Raw genomic sequence first — 16484 nt, 5'->3', positions numbered from 1 at the left:
TAGCTAATTGAAAGAAAGCAAATGCAGTGTTTAGAACAGGAGCGCGAGTGGCGTCCCCTGCAAGTTGTGAGCCTGTGCCCCCTTGTTTTCCTGTGTCTAAAATTATAATAACGTTTAACTCTTGAGTCACTTTGAAAACTTGATGAATTTTGCAGCACAGTTTGGTGTCTGTAAGTGAAAGATGCTGTTAGGGTATAAAATGATGGTGTTATTCATCAAGTAGCTGTGTGTCAGACTAGGATGTGAGTGGTCTGGGGGTTATGTCCTTGCCATATAGCTAATTTAAAGGAATCTCTGAAACTTTGTTTCGTAGCCTCACACACAGTATGTCTAGAGAGGACCTTCAGAGATGTTGTCGTCGTTTCCCAGCCCTGGGGTAAGGTCAGGTACACATCTAAATCCTTCCTGAGTAACGTTTCTTCTTTAAGGCTCTTCCTGCTGGCAATTTCACATCCTGTACAGATGATGTACGCCGACACCCGGGCCTCCTCACCATTAGAGAGATTTTCATGGTGTTTAATCTAAATCTTTGTCTTGCACTTTGAGCCTGTTCCTTCTTCTCTAATTTCCAGGGCACGTGGAGAACACTCTACTCCCTGCACCTCTGCAGCTACATTTAAAGCATTTGAAGACTTTGTTTTCTCTTCCTAAGCTGAACAAGCTCTGTTTCTCTGCTCTTTTTGCATGGGCTTGTTGTCACCACAGCTGATCTCTGCCCCTCTCTGGACTCTGCTGTCCATCCACACTTCTCTTCAAGTGCTGTGGTCAGGCTGGGCTTGGTCGGACTGTGCTAGTTGAGCTTCTGCAGAGCAGTAGTAATACGGGGGCCCAAATGACCCCAATTTGGGTATGTCTAAGTACTGTTATGTGAAAAAGAACGCAGATCAGACGATTGCATATTTGCACGTTGAACTGTGTGTTTGTGGCAAAGGACTTGGCATGCTTGGTGAACTCCTGTTTGCAAAACCTGGAGTAGCGTGCTAGCGGCGTGGGCTCAGAGCTGGTGTAAGTTAAAGCTTGGCATGTTTGGGTCTCTCAAAGCCGTAATGTTTGCATCTAGCCCCCTGTCTTTTTTCCTTTTTCTTGGATGCAACTGAAATTCAGTTTGTGATGAGATAAGCAGATTTTGAGTCGTTTACTTGTCCATTTATGTTTGAAAAGTTTCCTAGCAAGATGGCCAGGAGGGATCCATGAGAAATGAAGCAAGATGCATTGAGGACAGAGCATTAGCTCCAGCTGCCAGCCGCTTTTGCAAGGTGGTTAATCTCCTGCATATATTTATATTTTACATAATTCAGAAACGTGTCAAGGTAAAAATCATCCCCACAATTGAACTCTCAATGTAACAGGACTATAACTCTGACCCCTTCCTTCATCCCAGCGGTACGCCCTCGCGTAGCACGTGCGCTCCAAGCCGCGTGACGTGAACAGCATTTCATCCCACGTTATTTGCAGGATGACAGGGTCTAGTCCTAAAGGAAAATGCCTTTTTTTTTTTTTTCTTTTAAATACGTTTGTGAAGTACTCCTTTCTTACCAAGCTTAAATATCTAACAGGGGTGACTTTTTATAAAATGCTTGCTCAATGTTTAAAGTGATAATGCAAGTGTGAAAGTAGCAGGAAGCACATGAAATCTTCCATCTCTATCACCAGGTCTCACTGGGCTTGGAGCGAACAAGGCTCATCCATGTCTAGTGGCCTGGGCTGGTGGTGCCAGACCAGTATCTGGCGAGAGCACTTGAGCACTGGAGATCGCCACTGCCTCTTGTCTGCAGAACTGTGCTCTTTGCTGGTGGTCCCGCAGGGCAGTCTCCCTTGATAGGAAATTTCAGAGGTAGCTTCAGTCGTGAGCTCTCACCAAGCAGGAGGAGAGTTGGGTACAGGGGCATTGCTGCAGCCTGGCTGGTGCTGAAAACTTTAGTTCCCAGAGATCTCCATTTGCATTAAATTTCCTTAAAAAAACAGAATAATACTTAGCTCTTTCACAGAGGTTTCTGACAGACAACCTCTAGCAGATTTAGGTGCGGCATTATACGATACTGCATTCTGCAGGGTTCGCTCAGACACTGACCAAATGTTTCTGCCACTGTAGCAGGGATTTAATCAGAGTTTGTGTCTGTGCCTCCGCTCTTGCTGTGCATAGTCCTGCGGTTTTATGCAGACTCATCCTGAGCAAAAGTTCAAGAATTTGGCCGTGAACTGAAGGAAAAGATGAACGTCCGTTCTGCTGCCTCTGCTGTTTGCATGGCAGCCTCGTCCAACAGGCCAGCTGGACAGGGTGATGTCTTAAGCTGCTGTAGAGGAGTCTACCAGCACTTGTCTTCCTGAGATCTGACTTTATCGGGAGCGGTAAGTCACCCTTGCAGCTCCACTGTCTGGTTGGTAACTGGTCATTGGAGATAAGGAAGCGAGAGCGGAGGTGAGTCGATACGGCCATCACCAACACGAGGGAGCTGACGTGAGAGTTCAGCGAAGGACTGTTTTTTTTCCCCTGGGACAAGCTTGTGCCTCTGAAGTACGTACACCACTCTCCATTTCTTGCTTGGAAGTTTTTTTGTATGTGTTGTAGATCGAATGATATTAGCACCAGCCAGAAGCCTACTTCCTTTTGGAGATACCTCCTCCCAGCCGATGTGCTCCGAGTTACCCAGCTTCAATTAGCTCTTATGTTTTCCAGACTGACACAGTGTGAACAGTCCAGAAACCTCCCCATGGCTCGGTTTTGTTTTTAACAACGGAAACCGTAGGAGTAGATGCCAGTGGAAATTTGTGAAGCTCCGTCTTTACCCATTGAGAAACATGCGATTCCTCCCCTCTCCTGGCCCTTCCAGCGTTGCACCGGGCACTGCGTCGGGTCCTTTCTCCTGATACTGTGGCGAGGGGGCGGGTTTGGTTCACACATTGCTGGAGCTACATCTGCTGCAGTTTGCTTGGGTGTGCTGGGGGTAGGCGCACCCTTCTGAGCTCCCCCAGGGTACTGCTGATGTCTGGCTCCAGGGAAAGGTCCTGCTGGGAAAAGCAGTTGCTTTCCAGCAAGGAATTTGTGTCTGGGGGGGGTGGAGCTGGAGGACGCTTGTGCTGTTTCTTTCAGTTTAGCATTGGCAGAGCACTGTGCAGTGTGAAAAGCTCAGCGTTGCTTTGGCCTGCAGCCGGTTTGCACCAAGTGAGCCACGGTCTCATCGGATGCCGTTTGCAATCGCCTTGCCCGCCTGGAAGAGGCAGGGCTGCAACGCCTCCCGTCAGCCAGAGCCCGGCGCCGGCTTTTGTCCGCCCTGATCTCCCCTTGTGCGAGGGCCACACCTTATCCCCTGCTCCTGGGCCTCTCTTTCCCTTCCCTGTTTCGAGTAAGCCCCTGCCTCCTCCCACCCTGCCGAGCCCTCTCCGCCCGCGTTTGAAGCTGTGGGATGCGCGTCCAGCTGCGTCTCCGGCAAGAGGCAGGGGGGTGGCTTATGTTCCCTCTCCGCTACCTCCTGGCTGTTGGCGGTTGCAGAGCCTCCCTGGGCCTCCTGCCAGAGGCTGCCTGCCCTCCCCGTGTCCCCTGCTGCCTGCAGCCCGCCGGGGAGGCCAGCAGCCAGCAAGCGGAGCCCTTAGGAAGCCGGACTGGGCTGCACACGCGTCGTGGGGGGACGAGCAGCACTTCTCCAAGGCAAGAAACTGGGCTTGGCTCTGGCTGCCGGCAACACGAAACGCCGTCCGCACCGTGCTGCTTTGTGTCCCTGAATGCAGCCGGTCTGCAGAGGTGACCGCGTTAGGGTGAGGTTGGCTCCCCAAGCCGGGGTTGAACGCGCTGGGTGCGCTCTGCAGCGCGTTCGGGCACCTCCAAGCAGGCGCTCCCCTCCCTGCTGCTGCCGCTGCAAAGAAGCCCTCTCCTCCCCGCTCCCCTCGTTTGCCGGAGCGTGGCCTTTCCTGCCCAAGCGGCGTGCGTAAGGTAGGAGAAATTTCTGCTGTACACAGACGGGGCGTTACTAAAGTGAAGGCGCAGTGAGCAGGCAGAAGAGCCGATGAAGTCTGATGTGGACCGAGGAGGAAGTTGCACCAATTCCACTTTCTAAAAATAAGTCGAGCGAATGTTCAGGCAGCCCAGAGGCTGCCGCTCTCTATACGCTGAGTTTGTTTGCTTTTTTTTTTTTTTTGTCTTGTTCCGGCAAATTTAAAAAAAAAAACATGCTACAGTCCATCAAAATACTGCAGTGGTTGTATGATCAGATATATACTTATGAAGAAAGTCTTGGTTGTTTCAGCGTTTCTAGAAGTGACCTTGAAGGATTACCTATGTGTAGTGTTTCCTAGAGGTTTGTCTCAGCTGTTCTTAAAGATTTCCAATGATGGTGATTCAGACTTTCCTCGGTAATCTACTCCAGTGCCTGACTATTCGGATGATTAAGGAGCTTTGCTTGAATTTGCGCCAGTATCGCTGTGCTTTAACCCCGTCGTTTTGACATTTCACCTTCTCTGGCAGGCTACCAAAGAGAAGAAAAATTCTGTAAATGTAAAAGCAATCATTTGTGTAGAGTTTGATCTTCCTTTCTGCCTTTCCCTTCTGTGTTCAGAGAGCGTCTGCTGGCTCTCGTGCACTGCTGTGTATTTAATTACACGTGTGTGGCAGCCGGGAAGCCCTGGTCCCGACTCCTCGTGTTGTATTGGCCATAACTAACAGTCCTTGATCTGTCAGCGAAAATGTGGTGCTTGAGGTGACGTGTGTTTTATTAAAATTGTATATCATGAATTCCCCAGTTGTCTCATACTTCTGTAGCAAAATGCGCATCTCGAGCATCTTACGGAGTTTTTGGCTAGTAATACGTTTTATAAAAATCAACAAGGTGACGTTAAATGTTACATTACTTCAAAACATGATATAGAGATGCTGCTGATAAAACTGTTGCTGAGTAGGAAGGAGCAGAATATTGTTCTCTGTCACGGGGTGGGGTTGTACCTCCTTTGCCTGTGGTTGACCATTTTATGAAATGTGCATTTGCTGTGGAACTTCATGGTCTGCAGCTGATTTCCATCCCTTTCCATGCTATGATGGCTCTTCCTAATAACTTCAAGGCGTTATCATAACATTTCTTCATTTCAGTGATCGATAAAATTGTTACGATGCATTTCAGGGAGAGATCTACAGTTGCAATAGGCTGTGGGTTTTTTTTCAGAAAAGGGGAAAAAAGGGATGAGGCACTCTCAAATTCTTTCCCGGGATGAGAGTTACTGCCTCGCAAAGCCCGGATGGGCTGGGGCGGACTCCTAGCTGTAAAGCAGTAATGATACTGAAGCTCTCTGCATTGCATGAAGATTTCTGTAGCACAGTTATCCTGCTTCCTTACTGTATTTTCTAGCCGCTAGTATCTGCTAATTGTTATCTCTGGGGCTCCTGTGTTTTCCTGGATTGTGTTTTTGTACTGGCAGTGTCTGACTGTTCCTGCAGCCCCGCAAGGAGAGACTGCAGCAACAAATGTGCACAATGTCTTTACAGTGCCCCTGCCCTCCTGTCTGCCCAGCGCCTGCGACTCGTTGCCACTGTAGTATTTAGTCTCATTATGTATTAAACCTCATAACTTTATTTCCATTTTGCTTCTGCAGAAGTCCTTGCTGAAACTTTTCGCTATCAGGTGTACCTAGAGCATGTTTGTGTTGTCAGGCAGTCGTCTGAACGCTTCTGGGGGCTGGATGTCTCTACAGCGATAAGAACGGCCCTACGCCAGCTCTCCAGACCGGCAAGACTGGTGAGAAGTACCTGGCAGGTGGAAAGCGATACTCCCTGCTTTTTGCTGGTAGCAAGCCCAATGCGAGGCAGCCCTGAACTGGGAGCCTTGTAGCTGCGTGCTGCTGCGTTTGGGTGGGCAGCGGTGTACTGATGGCAATTGCACAGGTCCAGCTCAGAGTTTCTGGCGTCTGGTGAGCTTGCACCTGCCTGCAAAAAGACGGTGGAGACATCCTCATCATCAGCTCGTGTGCTGAGTTGTTAGGCAGACTCTTAAAGAAAATAACCCTTGAGGTAGTGCAGCATCACTAAAAAGAGTTTTCAGGTTGGGTTTCCATTAGAGTATCAGCTGCAGATGGAAGACTGAAAACTCTGCTAACGTGGTGGTGTGCTCTCAGCCACCAAGTGTTAGGATTGTTGTTGATTTACATCTGCGTTAGTAGTTCTTACTCGTTCAGTAACAGTGTAATGCATGGTTCCCACGTTATTCCCTAGGTGGTGGCAGTTTATACCTTTCAGGTTTTGGTGCTATTAGTATTTCTGTCCTTGTGTGCAGATGACTCAGTAAAACACTTTTTTATTCTGTAGCAGAATATCTGCTGTACCTCACGTTATGTACGGCTGACATGACATCATCCAGAAGATATTGGTGGGTGACTGGCAACAGGTATCAGCTCTGACCAGCGAGGCCACCACCTCGCTGCTCCCCTGGAGCCCTTGGCTCTTACCACGAGGGAAATAAACCATGGCAGACAGCCGGTCCTCCTGGCTCATCGCGCGTCTCCAGAGGTGAAGTCCATGTTGTCATTTCCACAGCCCTGAAACGGAGATTTTTGGGTGGCCATGCAGTGCCACACGTTCCCCAGCATGGCAGGAGGTAGCGACTCGCTTGGTGGTGAATTGCCTGTGCCCCAGACAGGGCAGGAGGAACTGATTCCCCTTGGGCATTATCCAAGCCCCTGCACTGTAAATCTGGGCAGTCCAGCTGCTGTTCCAGCATTACAGTGAGGCTGAGGGATGGCTTTGTTATCTTGGCTCGTTTTCCATCACTATGAGCTTTGCTCTCGTCTTGTGCCTTGCTGGCACAATTTCGAGTTGTGTATGTGGCAGTATATATTCAGCGTTATTCACCATGCCTGACCAGAGGACTCGGTCTGTTCTGGGTCTGTTCGGTTATTTCATATTGTTGTCAGCTGGAAGATCTGTAAATGCCCTGTGATATTTTATGGCTTTATAAGCTGTACAAAATGTCCAGCAGGTAGTTTAATGTCTAGCAGATACAGTCTATAAGAGTACGTTTTTTTGATTAGCTCTTTGGCAGACACCGAACATACTTTCGTAGCTGCAGGATGGACTTTTGTTTGCTTGTGGTCATGTTTTTTTTTTAATATTGGCATCTACCGTATGTATGTGTTGTTGCCAAAATAAGAGATTTCGTAGTGTCTTGTACAGACAACAGTGGAGGGCCACACAATGTATTTTTTAGTTTTCCAAACTCTTGGCCCTTCAGGAATGTAAAGCAGCCTAGCAACTTTTTCTTTACATAATTAAAAGCAATCTTTTCAGGGTTTCTTGCAGGAATCGGCTAGTGGTTTTTCCTCTCGGGGAGTAATTCTCTTGAGATAACATTTCTGTGTACTGCTAGATTGCTCTTTCTTTTCTTATTAAATTTTACAGAAGTTTTGATGGGCACTTGTTAGAATTTCTTTGTATCCAGACTTTGCAGCCTGTAGAGGATATTTCACCTATTTCAGTAGATTTACAGTTTTAACTCCTGGGATTTTAGCTCCTTAAGTCACAGATGAGACCAGAGTTATAAACAGGATAAAAATAGAAAGCAGTAATTAATACCCGTCCTCGGTGAGCCAGTGTCTCTTGATGTGCTGCACTGCTGCAATTTCCTTTCCTTTTTCTAAGAAATAGATGAATTAATATCTCTCTACACAAACGAGAAAATAAAACAAAGATGCTTGCTTCCTGCCCTGGCACGCCATTGCCCCTGGGGTCCAGCGAGTTTCTGTGGGCTCTCCTCTCCCGCGCAGCCCTGTCGCCTTGGCAGGCTGCGGCGGGGCTGGGGGCGGCCAGGCAGCAGGAGGAATGGCACAGCCTCTCCCTTCGCCCTCCCGGCCATCGCTCCTTCCCTCCCGCAAGGTTTGGCTTCATTTCCTCCAAGCAGCAGAGACCGACTCCTCTTCAGCTTTAGCAGGGGTAGATCCAGGTTTGTGTGGCTCTGCTCCATACTGTGAGGGTTCGGAGATTTTTTTTTTTATTTTTTTTTCATTTCTTTTGCAGATCGGTAGGAACTTTTTCCCTTCTGTCCCCTGTTTGCACAAGAAGAATCAGCTGCTGGGGGTGTTGGAGGGAAGAGCTTGACTCTGAATCTGGCTGTACTGCTCAGGGGAGACCGTGAGTTTTGTCACTCTAAGGAGATATATACTGAAGGGGTCATCTTACCTTGTCTTCTCTGAGAAAACAGGTTCAGGAGGGCAGTATTGGACAGGTCTGGGAAGGCTGGCTGTGTGGATGGTGAGTCAGGGACAGGCTTTTGTATACGGATCTATGAAGAATTCACCCTTGAGTGTGACTTGAGTCGTGAGCCCCCCCAGTGCTGCTTGCCAGTAAGGAGGTGACTGTGTTGGTGCTGGACCCCAGGAGGTTAAGAAATGCGTAACTCCAGAGAAAGTCGTTACTTTGTGCTGGGTGAGGGAAGAGAGCACCTTACGCACCCTAAGTAACATGCTTAGAGGTTGCTTTGATACCATGTGAGACTTAAAGATGAAAGTTTTCATCCTGTGTGTTTTCCCTAAGCATTCAATTTAATTGTTAGGATCGGTTACAGAAGGAGAGCAGAAGACAGGAAAATGCAATTCTAGGTGTACGTAACCATCATTGTCTCCCACGTCTCTAGTATTTTAGCTCATTAGAGAGCGGCGATTTTGTCCCTGACCTTTTCTTCAGGGCTGGTTTGCTCTCCTCTGCTCCCGGAGCTCTCCTCTCCCTTTCTGCCATTTCAGTGGAAACGCCTTGCCCTGCGTGTCTGTCCCTGGGGAGCATCCTCCTCCTCCTCCTCCCCCGTGCTGGAGTGCTTGCAAGATACAGGGTAACGTAAGGGATCGGGACGTGGCTTTCCAAGGCTTTCCGTGTTTACATTTCTGTTGTGTCCCCTAATTACCATCCCTTTGGGTTTTTTATTCCCCCTCAAGCTGTCTTTTCCTGCTTATGGTCTCCTGAGGATGTTATGCTGAAACTTTATCAAACTTAGATTGCTAGAAATAGTTAATGCAAAATCTTCTTTCAGGAATTCGCACGTCCAGCTTGCGGCATCATTGCACAGTCTGTCGTGACATTTCCAATAGAGACACAACTGGAAGTCAGACCTTTCTTTCTGGATTACCTCATGTTTCCCCTTGCTAGGGACATGGGTGTATCTTGTCTTCCTGGAGTTAAGGTACATTCACTTTGTCTGTTAGTATTACAAATCATGTATATATTTATCCAGCTGATACTTTCTTCCCATATCTCCCATCCCATAAAGAGCTTAGTTTTTAATAAGATACAGTCCAGCAGAGAGTAAGTATAAGGTTAATTAAACAGTTTTTTGTAGAATATATATAATGGGTGTTGAACAGAGACCTATAAAGAGTTTACACATTGGGGCACGTTTCTGGGGCCACGTACATTGTGTGTGTAACTGCTGTCTGGAAAAGCAGTCATGATTTACTGTGGGAGGGGTGCTGCGTTAGCCTGTCGTGTAGCTGGGCGAGAAGGTTGTGCCTGTCTTACTGCCTGGTGATGATATGGAAGCCATGCACTGTTTTTTTTTTTTATGTACTCCTGTTTTAATACTTATTTAAAGACTTTGAAGCATCCTATTGTGTGCTTTTGTATGGGGTGACTTTGTAACTGTCATGGGCAGAATCCCATTTCAAGGTCTTCTGTAAGCCATCTGCTTTCATTAATAGCTTTTGGACTTGGCATGTGGCTCAGTGCAGATTAAAATAGCCACATTGCTGCAAAACTTTCTTTACCGCCTGCATCAGTTTGGCCTCCCTGTTGAGCTCCGCAGGCTGGGTGCACCCTCACGGGAGAGGGTGCTCCGCGTTGCACCCTGCTCTCAGTGTGTGCCCTCCGGCTCGTCCCCGGGCGATGGGGGATGCGTGACCCAGCGCAGAGGCCTGCTGGGGTGCACCGTATCTCTGCGTCTCTCCGTGCTCCCAGGATTGCTTTGAGAGCAAACCCAGGTATGTGCAAAACTGGCACGTGGCCGGGCTCCCTACCGTCAGGGTGTTGGGGTATGGTCAGAATGCGCCGGGGTCTGAGCTACAGAGTGCCGCGTGTCATAAACTTTCTCCTCTACTTCAAGGTGATCTCTGTGGGTTGGGTGTTGGGTACACTGGCATGCCACTCTAGATAGCTTCCACTGCTGTAGCCCAAGCCATTCCTCTTCTAAAGGCAGAAAACTTTTAAGTTTTGACTGTGTGAGTCCTGCTGACACTGAATAGTTATAACACAGATGGTTCAGCAGCAGAAACATCAGCCTAGGGCACACAGATTCAATCCTTGCTTTGGCGTGTTCTTCCTATATAGCACTTGGTAAGTCATCAGTCCCTCGATTTACTACATGTAAAAGGTGCCTCACCTGCCCAAAAAGTCAGTCCTCTGTTTTGGTTTCTGTTATAGTACATTTGGGAGAGCTCCACTGGAGCTTAACACCCAGAAACAGAGACCTGCTGCTTTTCCCAGGGCTCCTTCAGAACATTTATGGTGAGCCATGGACTTGGTGGCCTCATTCCCATGGCGATGTGGTACATGGGCATTGCTCACCGAAGGAGAAGCAACAGTGACGCAAAGCCTGAAAGTCAGTTCAGCAGCAGGACCAGCGATGAAGGGATCTGCTGAAATAATTCTGGAGCTTAATGAAGCTTCCTTAACCCCAACTGCAGTGACAGGGGCTTGGTTTTGTATGGTCAGCTTAAGTCTACGCCACATCAGCCCGTCTTCATGGTGGCCATTCCCTGTCTCGCTGGCAATGGAAGGCAGCCCAGGTCTTTGCTCCAAGCCTTGAACACGGTGCTGCCTCAGGGAGGAGCAACACAGGATCCTCTGCTTGATGTTTATCCCTGCCCATGGCAGGAGGGTTGGAACTAGGCGATCTTTAAGGTCCCTTCCATTCTCTTCCATTCATTTAAGGTCCCAAACCATTCTGTAATTCTGTTGCCCTGCATGGGGAGGCTTTAGGTTTTGCACTGTTTTTTTTTCTGTTTGTGGGTTTGTTTTTTTTTTTTTAAGAAGCAAAACAATACCAGTCTTAAAACAAAAGCAGTTGTGATTTTTCAACAATGTGTGAATTTCTTGCAGCAGTCAACCCCCGTGTTTTTAAAGAGGATTTGAAGGGCCAGAGTGCTCACTCCCATTGCTACAGAAATGGCAGATGTGGAGCAGGCTGGCTTTAACTCCCAGCTCGTCAGTAGAAAAGTCTGTACTGAAAAGATTCAATATGTTAAGGGGCTTCCTCTTAGCAGACTCAAGCCAGACTGTCTCACCTGCCTTTTTTTTTTTTTTTTAAAGACTTTTCCTCTCTCCGTTTCTCTCGGCCTGGGTATCCTGTTCCTGGAGCGTGCCAAGCGTGTAGTTTTTACTGCAACCTCTTGAATCTCTGTGGAGAGCAAGGTCTGCTTGCAGTGATACACAGAAAGATGTTTCTATTTTGAGCCAAAGCCCATGCTGGGGTTTTTTTTTTGAGAGAGAAGGAAACCTTTATTGGAATCCTGCAAGGTTTTATTTCGTTTCCTCCGCAGCCATGAGAGGTGGTAACTGCTGCAGCCTCCCTCGCGGTGCTGAGTGATTCCTTCCAGCGGTCCCTGGTTTTCACCCTCATCCTGAGCCTCTGGCGTTCCCTTGAGCTCAACTCAGCAGTGTCTGATGATCCAGCTGTCATTTGCTAGGAGGTTGACCCATCTCCTCTCCCCTCCAACCTGAAGGTGTTCAAAAGGAAGCCATAAAGTCGATATTTTCATTGTAGAGACATGGTCTATCCAAGTTTTTTACATGTCTTTTTCTCTCTTAAAATATGTTCTCCCCTGAGACTTGGCTCAGGGGCTAAGGAAGTGTGTTGGTTGTGATCACATCTTCGAGACACCTCAGTGTCTTAACATCTTTCACAAGAATGTGTTTCTGAGGAGCCAGTCGTGAAGTCTGGAGTTTATCAGTCCACTTCTTACATGGTAGAAAGATAAAATTAGTTCCAGAGAGAGAGAGATGTTGGAAATGACACAAAATCCTTCTGGTAGAAAGAGGAGTAATGGTTTGCAGCCATCAGATATTTCAGATCACACAAGGGGATCAGTACTCCAGATGGAAATACCAACAGCCGTTGTTACAGCGTTTCTTTGAAAAATTTCCGAGTAGGAATGTAAGGACCCTCGAGACCTAACGAGGAGAGATGCTTTCAGAGGTGCTGTAGCTCCATCAGCCTTTGCTCGGCGCTGCCAAAATGTGGCTTTGCGCAGACAAGGAGAAAGAAAACTCCAGTCTTGTCCAGGACGATAACAGGGAGGTGGAAGGAAATAAAGCGGCTGGTGAAGAGAAATTCTGACTCGCCTCTTCAAACTTTGCAGCTACTCGCTCTTGAGAGTTTCCTCCAGGTCCCGCGTAAGCATTTGTTTGTCATTTTGGTTTAGTACTCCGTGTCGGCTGTGGAGGGTGGTGTTCAGGGTGGTGCTGGGAGCTGTCTGCTGGTCAGTGGCTTCTACCCAGAAGAGAGGGGTCAGTCGGCTGGCTCACCAGAGCACGCTTGGAGGGGGAAAACCATGATTTTAGGCCAGCAAAAGTTATCGTGTCCACAGGTCAGGCAGAAATCTGAGGAGCTAAGTCCGTGTGAAAACCAAGAGAGGTAAGAAGTTTCTCAAATCACATGCTGGCAGTCCTCTCATTTCTCAAGTAGGCTGAAAGTGCCTTTCTTTCTCCACCATAGAAATGAAAAATGGCAAAGAAAGGTGTTAAATGAGCAGGCTGAGGTGGTTATATGGATCTGCTCATCGTGTTTCTGTGCCTGGTTTTCTGATCAGGTCGGGACGCATGTGGACGCTCCTGTGTAACCCGTGGTGCACGTGTGGGCTTCCCGAATGGTGCTGAAACAGGACCCAGCAGGGCCTGAGCCTCCAGCTGGGAAGCGGGAACGGCAGCGCTGCCGTCACCCTTGACGGGCAGGAACGGATCATGCTTCCCTCACATTTCCCAAGGGAATTCGTAAGGGATAGCTCTTTATTATTGGAAACATTGATAGTGTTTGATGGAAAGATATCCATAAAGAAAAACTCAGTTGAAGCAGAGGTTCTGTGGAAGGGATTTTTACTGGCTGGACTGCTCGCGGTGCTCAAGACCCATGCTTTTGTGGGGAAAAAAAATCAATGGCTGCAGACATTTTGCATTATGAGAAACCGTCAGGATTCTCTTGTTGCTGTCCCATGGGATTTCCAAGAAGCGTCATTCTCACAGTCCTCTGGCAATATGCAGAGTTGTCTTTTTTTTTTTCCACAACCCTAATCTGTGGGGTATGTATCCGACCTAATAAAACCATTTTTCAGCTTCACCGTTGGTAGTTTTCTTCCTCTTCTTTCTGAAAACATCTTGCCTGCTGGCAACTGCATTGTCCAAAGAGGTCTGAAGCTTGGCACGCTGTCAAGAAAACTTCAGTTACCCTTTCAATCAAACATGGTAGCGCTGTGAACTGACTTGGCCTCCATCCCAAGGTTCACCATAATCTTCCTTGTATAATAGGAAGTCCAAACAACCCCAGGAAATAATTCAGATGCGAGTGGTGCCTTTAGTGGAATAAAGAAGTGCCTAGAAGAGACATTAAGAACCTCGGCTTTAACTCTTTTCATAATTATGCACTCCGGAGGAGTGGAGGCTTTGTAGATAAAGAGATTACATGCATCTTATGAGGCCTGTATAGCTGTGACGGTATCTTCCACCCACATCTTCTCACTTTTCGTTTTACTGACGTTGCAGTTGCAACATTTAGTGGAAGAATATTGCAGAGCAGGCTACCCTATAACCCTGAAGGTCCCTTCCAGTCTGGCACAGGTAAATTGAATCATTCTCCCCTTAGGGATGATAAGGATGAGCTTTTGGAAGAGCCTGTTGGTAAGAGCAGTGGGGGGGAGAACTTAATTAGATTAAGACGCATTTCGGTGATGTTTGTGCTGAGGGCTGTGCGGTGTGGCTGCCGGAGAGAGCGGCAGTCTGAGCGGCGAATGCCCTGGGATGCTCTTCCCAGCCTGGCTGCCTTTATTTTTTGAACAAGGAAAAGGAAAATACATCCGAGGTGTAAATCTCGGTGTAAACCAATGCAGGGAGTCACTGGGGTGCTAACAAAACCGCGTCTCACGCTGGTGTCCTGCCTCTGGCCGTGACCTGGTGCCAGCAGCCTGGCAGGCAGGCAAGTGCTCGGCTTTTCCGTGCGAAAACGCGGCAGCTGACGCGGTACCAGGGTGGGCAGGCTTCGGCTGCTCACCCCACCTCTCAGCCAGCTCTTGCTTGAGCCGTGAGTACCAATGGCCTGGGCCTTTCGTGCTTTGATACAGTTGTAAATGCTGTTTTGCTTTTGAATGTCTTTGTCCTTTTGTAGTGTTACTGGTTTACTTGTCCTGAGAACATCCTCCGTGAGGAAGTTGCATGTCTGTTAGTTTCCAATAAATAAAACTTCCTTCTCCCTGGTCTATACTTGGGGTTTTTTTGGTATTATAGGTTTGCCCTGCTGCATTGTGGAAGGGATAATTTGGAGTCCCCAGTTCACTCCCTTCATGCTATTCATTATTTTATATGCCTCTCCTGTGGGGTCTCTTCTTTTTATTACTAATCAGTTCTAGTCTTTTAAATCCTGCTTTTGATAGTTTCATTTTACAAAAGCTGAACTACTTTATATCAACTCAGTTGATGTGATCTTACTCATATCAAAGGTGTTTAACAGCTGCGGTCCCGTGTACTCGTTGCAAGCTGAACTTAAATTGTGTCAAGTTCTGTGCTGCTTTGCTACGGCAAGTGGGAATGTTTGTTGCAGCTGTCTTTAAATTTAAATTTGGATGTTTTAAATGAATTAAATATGAACATGAATAATGCAACTGGTAACCTAGCCTTTCTGCAATTAAATGCAAACTTTTTCATTTTGTCTCTATGCTTTCAGGTTTTGGTATGCCGCAGTATTTGTACTGACTTTGCTGTCTTGTAGGAATGATGGGGAATTAGAGCCCATGACAGTTCAGTGGAGCCGTTGGCAGTTTTGATATCTCGGTGAGTGGAAGTTGTTTGAAACTGTGGGAAAAGCACTTTATCTGCTACAAAAGGCAGCAAATCAGTTGGCCTTTTTAGATTTTAAGGTAGCATCCTGCTGAACTGAATTTTCACATTGATCTGTCCTTTCAGGGTGTAAACTCTGGAAACCAACACCATGTAAAACTGTGGTCTGTGCTTGCAAGGTTATCTTGATATCCACAAGCGTGAGAAATACAGCTTGTGAAAAAGAGGAGAGTTTTAACTCTGGTATGCAGCTTTGTACAAGTGTCGGGTTCTGGAGGTGGCGTGCTGCAGCACATGCTGGGCTATGGAAATCCCAAATGCTTTATTTGATGCAAAAGTAAGATTTTCTCCTTCCTGTCATTGACCCAGCCAAGAGGTTCTCATCAGGGGCATGTTCGTGTCTGAGGTCATTCAGGAAGATCTATCTGTGTGGATAGCCCATTTTTCCCCCTTGGATACCAAGCTGTAGCTTCCGCTATTTATTACTTTAAGATTTTTTTCAGTCTTCAGTCCCTGAACAGTGTAAAGACCCCATACGTCTGTACTGCGTTTCTTCCTGTCCTGCCGTGCCCGTGAGCTTGCCTGTGCTGCCCTTCGCTTTCTCTCTAGACTGAAGTCTGTCTTCTTTACTGGGCTGTTTCAGGCTTGCTAAAGCCTACAGGGCGATTCCGCTTGCCTTCCAGTCGGTTGTCGGTGACATAAAATCCTCGGGTGTTTCAGGTTGGAAGGAACTTTTGGAGGTTGTCTGGTCCAGCCCCGCACGCAGAGCTGGGCTGGCTTTGAAGCCAGACTCAGCTTCAAGGTTAGACCAGGCCTCTCAGGGTGGGAGCCGGCGATGCTTGGAGTATCTCCAAGGATGGAGATTTTGCCAGCTTCTCTGGGCAACTACAGAACGAAATTACAGCCAGTGGGAATTACCAGTTCCCAAGCTTAGGCTAGTAAAGCCCACCTTATACCAGTTTCAGGAGGGCTGGGGTACACAGGCTGTGTCTCTGTGGCTGAAGAAGAGCGGGCAGAGACTGGTCCCTGGCCCTGGGACGTAGGGAGGCTGGTGGCTCGCGTCTGCGCTGCGCAGGGCTGGCTGCCGCCGGGGCAGGCAGGCTGCCGCTCGCATCCTGGGGCTTGGCTCTGGCTCTTCTCTGGGCATTACGTGGCCCTGAAGCACGCTAAATATTTTGCCTTTTTTTTTTGTTTTCGTTTTTGAGTTATCATTTTGCAGGATGAAACCACGTGTTGCTGTCCTGTGTGTGAGAACGTACGGGGGAGCTGGATGGTGCAAAGCTGTGGCAGAGGACCACGAAGGGTGGCAGGAGTCAGGCTGGGGCCATCTCATTTGGATGGTTTCTTGGAAGCATATTTCGGAGCGCGCCGTCCCCAGGCTTGCACCCACGGGGCTCTCAGCAGAGTGGGAGTCCCCACGCAGCCTGAGTCTTCTCCTTTGGGGAGGAGTCACCTTTTTTTTTTTTTTTTTCCCCTTTAATAGGAG

General features: G+C 48.0%; 1 protein-coding gene across 13 annotated transcripts in view; it reads left to right on the top strand.

Annotated features, from left to right (window-relative positions):
• Positions 1–16484, top strand: part of SCMH1 (Scm polycomb group protein homolog 1) — a 74731-nt gene that overhangs the window by 2058 nt on the left and 56189 nt on the right. For 6 of the 13 annotated variants that reach the window (XM_082329726.1, XM_082329734.1, XM_082329723.1 and 3 more), the window contains exons 2-4: positions 7991–8104; positions 8997–9146; positions 14931–14992. The exons of 3 other annotated variants lie outside the window; for them this stretch is intronic. The gene's annotated coding sequence lies outside the window, so the exon portion shown is untranslated. Of the gene's footprint in view, positions 1–7990; positions 8105–8712; positions 8799–8996; positions 9147–14930; positions 14993–16484 lie in introns of all 13 variants that reach the window. 4 more of the 13 variants (XM_082329728.1, XM_082329730.1, XM_082329727.1 and 1 more) reach the window with 4 other exon arrangements.

Source organism: Platalea leucorodia, assembly GCF_965183815.1.
Source record: "Platalea leucorodia genome assembly, chromosome: 18".
Lineage (NCBI taxonomy): Eukaryota > Metazoa > Chordata > Aves > Pelecaniformes > Threskiornithidae > Platalea > Platalea leucorodia.
Note: the sequence above shows the minus strand (reverse complement) of the source record. Positions and strands in the feature narration are given on the sequence as shown.